This window comes from Conger conger, chromosome 13 (assembly GCF_963514075.1).
Source record: "Conger conger chromosome 13, fConCon1.1, whole genome shotgun sequence".
Classification (NCBI taxonomy): Eukaryota; Metazoa; Chordata; class Actinopteri; order Anguilliformes; family Congridae; genus Conger; species Conger conger.
The window spans coordinates 41,522,093-41,529,655 of record NC_083772.1 but is presented as its reverse complement, the minus strand read 5'-3'; the positions used below and the strand labels follow the sequence as shown (position 1 = coordinate 41,529,655).

Below are 7,563 nucleotides of genomic sequence, written 5' to 3'. Positions count from 1 at the left end.
CAAAGCTGTCTGTTTCCTTCGGCGATATCACTGTATCCCGTCTCTATATTAGCCCTCTCCTGGGTCCTCTAACGTTTTCTTAGACTTCTGTTAGTCAAGTTTAAGATTTTCTTTTTGCCGGGTTTCATTTCCAGTCTTGGGAGAGAACTGGCAGGCTCCAGCATTTATTTAATGCTCTCGGAATTTAAACTGTGGCTCTGATCTGCAGTGAGTTTTTCCCCAAGATTTTTTAATGTGTTTGTGCTGTATTTTATACTAGAACAGAGGATTATGTGGGTGATATCTCAAATGTAGTTCTCATCATTCTGTCCAGTAATATAATGTTATTTTTTCCCCTGAAGACCTGAGAAATTAATGAGGAGCACGTTCTATTAAACACCATGCACTTTGGGAAATTCTATTATGTAAACATTTTTTATTTTGTTGTTAATTAACAGGATAGTCTCGGGGATTGCTGATTAATGGGTGAAAATATAGAAAAATGTGTAACTTGAATAAATATTTAAAAATTGTACAACATTGTGACCTTTTTCTTCACAACATCATTGGTTCATGGCTTCAAATATGTATCAATCTATCCATACACCTACGGGAGAAGTCTAAGTGATTGCAGCTTAATGTTATAATGTGAACATGCACCAAACGTTACAGGAAGAATGTTCCAGAAAAAACAGGACTTTTATATTGTGTTCCTACTTTCTAGCCCAGTGGTCCTCACTCCTGGTCCTGGAGAGCCGCAGGGTGTGCTGGTTTTTATTTTCGCCTCAATATCAGCAACCAGTTCAGACTCAAGAACCCAGGTGGAGTGAGTTAACTGTGTAATAAACTGCTTTAATTGATCAAATAAGTGCTGAGTAGCAACAAAAGCCAGCACACCCTGCGGCTCTCCAGGACTGTTCCAGCCATAGAGTAGGGTTCTGCATCACTGCCGTGTTGTGCTTGGCTCCCTCCCCTGACTCCTTTCCCTCTGGGCCTCAGGTACTCAGTGTGCCAGTGGGCTGGTTAATGAACACGTAAAGAACAATAAAATGGATTAAAAAAAGTCAAATGAAATATCTGGATGTGTAAAAGAGGAGCCAGCCCCCTGTCCTTGGTCGACAGTGTGTGCTACGTGTGACCTGTCATGTCTGTGTCACACCACCTCTCTGATTGACGAGTTTGGGCTTGGCGTGACAGGAATTTATTTCCAATTTCCTCTAAAATGACTGCATCGTTTAACCTGCGTTCCGGTGCTGTGTTAAGGGCCGGTAGATCAAGGTGACAGCCATTGTACCTGGAAGAGCCGTTACGTCTGTTATTGAGAAAGCGAGAGTTTTTCCCCGAGTGGTTCTGTCTGGGAAGCTGACCCAGGAAATAGGCCTGCTCTTTGGAGGATTCCACAGAAAATTATTTTAGGATTTATGTATGCGGAGTGGTTTGTAGGACCCTTTCTAGCAGCGGTCGCCAGCCCTGTTCCTGGAGATCTGCCATCCTGAAGGTTTTCACTTCAACCGTAATTTTGCCTGATTCTACTCATTAGCAGCTCAATGAGATCTGAAGCTGTTGAATGAGGTGTGCTTTGTTAGGGTTGGAGTGAAAACCTACAGGACTGTAGTTCTCCAGGAACAGGGTTGGTAACCTCTGTTGTACAGTGTACGCTTAGGGTTTTACACCTAGGGGGTGACATTACACCTGGGGGCGACATCGACAGTAGTTCAGGAGGTAAGAGCTTGAGGAGGAGCTGTGTTTCTGTGGGTAATTTGGCCTGTGGACCCTTGATTTATGAGCTGTTACTTTACATAGGGTAGGCTGACTGGGCGTGCATGCTCTTTTAGAGCAACACCCAACACCCTGTCAGTGCCCCCAGACATCTCAACCTGCATGTCTTTGGATTTGCCTTTAGACCCTGGGCCAAGGCCACCTGCTGTGGACCACTGTCGAAGGGGTTTCCTTCCTCTACTGTTCTACATCACGCTGCTCCACCCACGCAGAGTTCCCTGTTCCTAATCTTTTTGAGGGCTCAGAACTTTGCTATGAAAAGTCAAGGTTTTCTTCTAAAGCTTGCAATCGAGGGCTTTCGCCGGCCTCCTTTGAGAACGGTAAATAGAGTTATTCCCTTTGAGAGGTGCGCTTTGATTTCTCTCTTTCTCTCTCCCTCTCCCTCTCTCTCTCTCTACCTCTCTCTCTACTTCTCTCTCTCTTATGATTCACCGTACCTGGAAATCTCTCATCATGGGAAAGTGCCTCCAGTGGAGGGCCCTTTCAGTGCGGACAGACGTATTGAAGCGGACGGCAGTGTGTGATCGAGGGCGCTGACATGAGCCTCTGATTCTCTGCAGAATGCCGATAATGTGGCCCTGAATGTGTCTTTACATGGTCCGGGCTGCGGCACTTAAATGACAAATACGTGCCGTCACCTCCCCGGTGGCCCTGCCGGTAGAGGTATTTACTGTGAATGCAGGCTGGGCCTTGTAGCTGTGCTACTGCAGGGTAAATGGTAAATGGTAAATGGTAGTTGGTAAATGGTTGGAATTTATATAGCGCTGTACAATTGATGCCCATTCACATCCACACACACCAATGGTGATTGGCTGCCATGCAAGGCACCAACTGGCTCATAAGGAGCATTTGGGGGTTAGGTATCTTATTCAGGGACACTTCGACACAGCCCGGGCGGGATCGAAGCGGCAACCCTCTTAACGCCTGAGCCAATGACGCCCCACATTAATCTGCAAAAATACCAGTGTGTGCATGTATTTGCAAGTAATGCTTAGAGATTACTTTCTTATTTTTACAAATGGTAAAACAATCAGTGTTGATCACTTGGAGATGACTGTGTTTTTTGCTAAGTGCAGAGTGAAATGGTTAATAAAATATACACTCTCATTATGCGTATTGTGATGATCTAATCTGTTACATTGGGCTCCATCCGTGCATTTGTGAGGATTTTGCCTTTGTAAATACACTCAGTGGGTATGTTTGAAGTTTCACTGGCGTCCTTCCAACAAACTCTGCAGGAGAACTTTAAATAGCACTTCACACATTTTAAACATTCATTTTTAATCTAATGCAAATCGCCCTTTAATAGAGTCCTATCAGAACAATGAACTGCGTTTTACGTTTCATAGGTGGAATGAAGAGGACCTGTACAGTGGACCCACAGGTCAGAGTTAGAAAGCCACTCATTGGCAGGATGACTTTTAGCTCTTCACCACCAGGTGGTGCTGTTTGCCAAACAAAAGCACCCCCTCCTCGCGTCACGCTCCTGCTTCCTCGATAGTGGAATGAATGCTGAGATAATGAAGAGGCCCACCATATGGCATTTTATGTGCCCTTTAACACCGGACCAGGAGCAAGATAATTACCACCTGTTATCGCCTGTTGCTTAGGCCAATTATCTCGTTCTCGTGGCGTCGGCTCTCCCGCGGGAGTGGCCGCTTCTTCTGTCGGGTGAGTGAAATCATATCGCTGCGCAGACAGTGATTTAACCTCTGGCCTGAGTGCTAGGGAGCTTCCTCTACCAGGTTCGGAAAGTGCCGTGCGCAGGGAGAGAGTCAAGTGAGGTAACTTGATGCGCTGGAATGCAGAACGGCTGTAATCAATCCTCTGCCATTTTATGAACGGGTATCATGCATCATCCCTCGACGGTGTTTCACAGGGCGACGAGTCTCGATTTCTCACTCACTATTAGTATACGTGTAATTAAGTATACATTTCATCTGCACTTTACCCAGGTGCCTTTACACCGATTACTGCTATGTTTGTGGCCATGGGGATGCTTGCTTGTGATTATTCTTGCGACGTTAGACTGGTTTGTTCACCATACACAATGTTGGAAGTCCTGTCGAAAGTTTCTGTGGTAACTGTACAAAGGGCCATGACTAAAGCTGTTCTGTGCTTGGTCGCAAAATATAAATATTTATATAATATTTATGTTTAATTAAACATGCCAATATGTGAATGAATCAGTTACGGTGGACGGTCCCTCCTATGTAATTTCGACACGAACCCTTTTAAAAAATCTATGTGAAAAAAAGGGGTTGTCATCCATCAGAGTCACTTAACAGCTTTGTATCCTTTTCACAGGTAAATGTATCGGCGCTCTGTTCCGGTGATTAATCTGCCGAGTCGTTATTGATATGCTATTCAGCGCTCATAAATCAGACGTCTTTAATCCCCTCCACAGAACCGTCAGTCTGGGGGATCAATTCCACCGCAGCTAATTGAGATTGAACAGGAGGAAATGCGTCGGCTCGGCTAGACACAAATCCGGGCTGACGCTCTCAAACGCCGTTGCTTTCTCTAACCGGCGCAGGAAGAGAGGCAGCCGGGATGGAACGCGGCTGACAGCGGTACTTTTAAAATCATTTACGTTCGGCACCCTCACGCGACGCAGCCGACGGCTCACTGGAGGGCTCGTCTGAGAGCTCTCTGTCTCCACCACGGCAGTCCTTGTCCGAGTCACTGCGCTGCTTATCTCTATAAAGAGTTATGAAGTGCAGCTCTCCGTCGTAATTCAAGCTCTTGCTTCCCACACACTACCCCCAGCTACTCTCCGTCGCTGCGCGCTGCGCATTTCCAGAAAATATTTAGTAAAAAAAACCTGGCTTGACATATCCGATGTAACATGTATTTGCCTAATATTATACTGAAGGTGCAGATTAGTATTATCACTTATGTGAGAGTCATAATTAAAACAAGTTTAATGGTTTGATATACACTCATTGAGTACTTTATTAGGTATTTATTAGATTATTTTTTTTAGCCTTATTGCTGCTGTAGCCTATCCACTTAAGAGGTTTGATGCATTGTGTGTTCAGAGATGCTCTTCTGCATACCATTGTTGTAATGTGTGGTTATTTGTGCTACTGTCACCTTCCTGTCAGCTTTGACCAGACTGGCCCTTTTCCTCTGACCTCTCTCATTAACAAGGTGTTTCTGCCCACAGATGTTTTTTTTGTTTTTTGCACCATTCTTTGCAAACTCCAGAGACTGTTGTGTGTGAAAATTCCAGGAGATCAGCAGTTCCAGAGATACTCAAACCACCCTCTCTGGCACCAGCAATCATTCCACGGTCACTTAGAACACATTCTTCCCCATTCTGACATTTGGTCTGAAAAACAGCTGAATCTCTTGACCACGTCTGCATGCTTTTATGCATTGAGTTGCTGCCACATGATTGGCTGATTACATATTTATATTAACGAGCTGGGGTACAGGTCTACCTAATAAAGTGCTCAGTGGGTGTATTTTGCACATGACCGTTCTCCAGCTTTAAACACAGGTTCCCGAGCTGTAGTGAAGGGATTGGTTAAAATGGGCACAAGCTGCTGTTTTGTCAAATGGGCAATTACACAATTTGGTCTCCTCTCTGTTTTCACCATATCAGAGGGCTAACCGCTGGGAGCCTCTGTCTGTACATATCCATCACGGGACAGTCTGTTGCACTGTCTGTTGTAAGAGCAGATAATAACGTTTGATTACTCTCCCCAATTAAACTAAACAAAGTGGATCCATTCATTCATACCCACTCTCACCCTTCACCAGATGGAAGGCACACTAACAGAACGGCGAACAGGCTACTCCAAACAAGATCTGACAGTTGTATTGAATCATTTATTACTGGTGATTATGGGGCCTGTTTCCAGGCAATAAGTGGCGATGTTTGAGGGCAAAGAATTCAAATGGAATATGAAATGTGGCTGTTATTAATGGTGATATTAAGTGGGAGTGGCGTGATGAAATTACACAGGCTGATTTAGCTGTTTAAATATTTGCTGCCGTTATAATACTGACACAGAGTAAATAATTCAGTATGTAACTCATCACTGCTGGCTTTTTAAATGTATAACCCTTTTCCCCCCTTATTTCCAGTTCCTCTTTCCCTCCTGCTTATAGTCTTCGTGTGAATTGTACGTAAAAACATTAAAGCTCCTTGTCGTCCATTAAAATATTAGTATAGTCAATAAAAAAGCGGTTTAGTAGAAATGACAATTTTAGGAAAAGATCAATTTGGTGTGATGCACCCAGTGGTGTGTAATTTCAGGGATTAATGTATTAGTGTTTGGAAATCGGCTCGCTAATGGCTTGTTGATTCTATGTTTTTTCTCTTTTGGCACCGGTACACAAATGCCTTCTGTGCTGTCCCTGTGTTTCTCCCGGTTCTTTCTCGGCGAGCTAAATTTAGAGCGAATGAAGAGCTAGTCGGCGGCCTGGCGCGGAAGGCGAGGGCTCTGGAACCGATCGACGTGGCTGAAAGGTGATGAATCGGGCACGCTGATCCCCACGGCGATGATCTGCGCTGTCCAATTGGCACACGCTCCTCAGTTCTGTGGATGTGAAACGTGCTGCGCCGTGGAACAGGCAAACCTTTAAGACTGCCCTCTGTAATCTGTGTACCCGTGTAGATATTCAGGGAATGTCTGGAGCAGAAGAAACCCGATGCTCTCTTTTTCTGGGTCCGTCCGAATGGAAGTTTCCGGCGAAGCACGCCAGTATTCTGCGGCAAAGTGTGAATTGTTTTGATCAGTGTTTTTGGGCAGTTGTTGGGCCAGTTGTTGGGCTTGGCTTGTGTATCCAAACATCAAGATGTACGTGTTAGCCAGCTGTGAACTTTAGTTAACATAATTATTCCCTGACAATATAGGAACTCCTTTAGCTGCAATGTCGGACCACAAAGAAGACCTGGACACTTTGCCCCAGGATACTGGTGTGCTTCGGCAGAAATGTATGCTTGCACCGAGATGGTTTGCAAGATCCAGCAGTAGAAAAAGTAGTTCTCAAGTAACATTTTTGCATCAGCATTCTTGAGCTCAGTAACTGTGGCACTATGTCAACTGCTGATGTTAACTTTTTCTAATGTATTTCCAGGCACATCGATTACCAAAAAACAAGTGGTCTACAGAGGTCTATTATATTATGGCGAACTGCATCTGAAAATGCCCGTAAAATCGCTACAGACATAGATAAGATTTCACAATCGACTCAAACAATGAATCGACCCATCAGCATTTTTGCAGAACATTGTATCATGCAGTGCATTGTGTAGTGTATCGACAGACAGCACTTTATATAAGTTGAGGAGTGGAGAAAAGAAAACAATGCGGACGCATAGAAAAGTTATTCATACCGGGATAAAAAAATGTTAGAAGTCATTCCATCTTCTTCTGTGAAGTTCTCCCGATATTATCACAGGAAGTACTACGGTCCGTGATGCTGGAACTACAATCGTGCGGCCTACTAAATACATCCAGACGTCTGCGCTGCGATGAGGCTCACGCTCTTCATCACCCAATATCGAGGTCCGCTTCACGCTGACCTCTGGCCGTTACTCGCTTCCTGGGTCTGTGGGTTGAAGTGGCGGTTATAAACAGGCCGGTTGTGTTTGATCTTCTCTACCCCTCGCCTCCCTCCCCACTACGTGTTCATAAAGCGCAGGACGGAAGCGTTATTGATTTTCATCTCTGTTTACATCCTCCAGACGTGTCGTTATTAATCCTTTGGCCTTCTGGGGAGGATTGCGCCGCTCTTGGAGGCGGCAGGCGGGGGTCCCACTGCGTCCGCCGTGGCTTCACCGCCCTGGGA

The 7,563-nt window shown here is 45.0% G+C and overlaps 1 long non-coding RNA gene across 1 annotated transcript; it reads left to right on the top strand.

The window, feature by feature from the left end:
• The first annotated feature begins 3,407 nt into the window (after positions 1-3,407).
• LOC133107656 (uncharacterized) lies at positions 3,408-6,481 on the top strand. Its single transcript, XR_009704610.1, has 4 exons — positions 3,408-3,542; positions 4,166-4,331; positions 6,167-6,238; positions 6,387-6,481. It is a non-coding gene; the product is annotated as an uncharacterized LOC133107656 (long non-coding RNA).
• Positions 6,482-7,563: the final 1,082 nt, after the last annotated feature.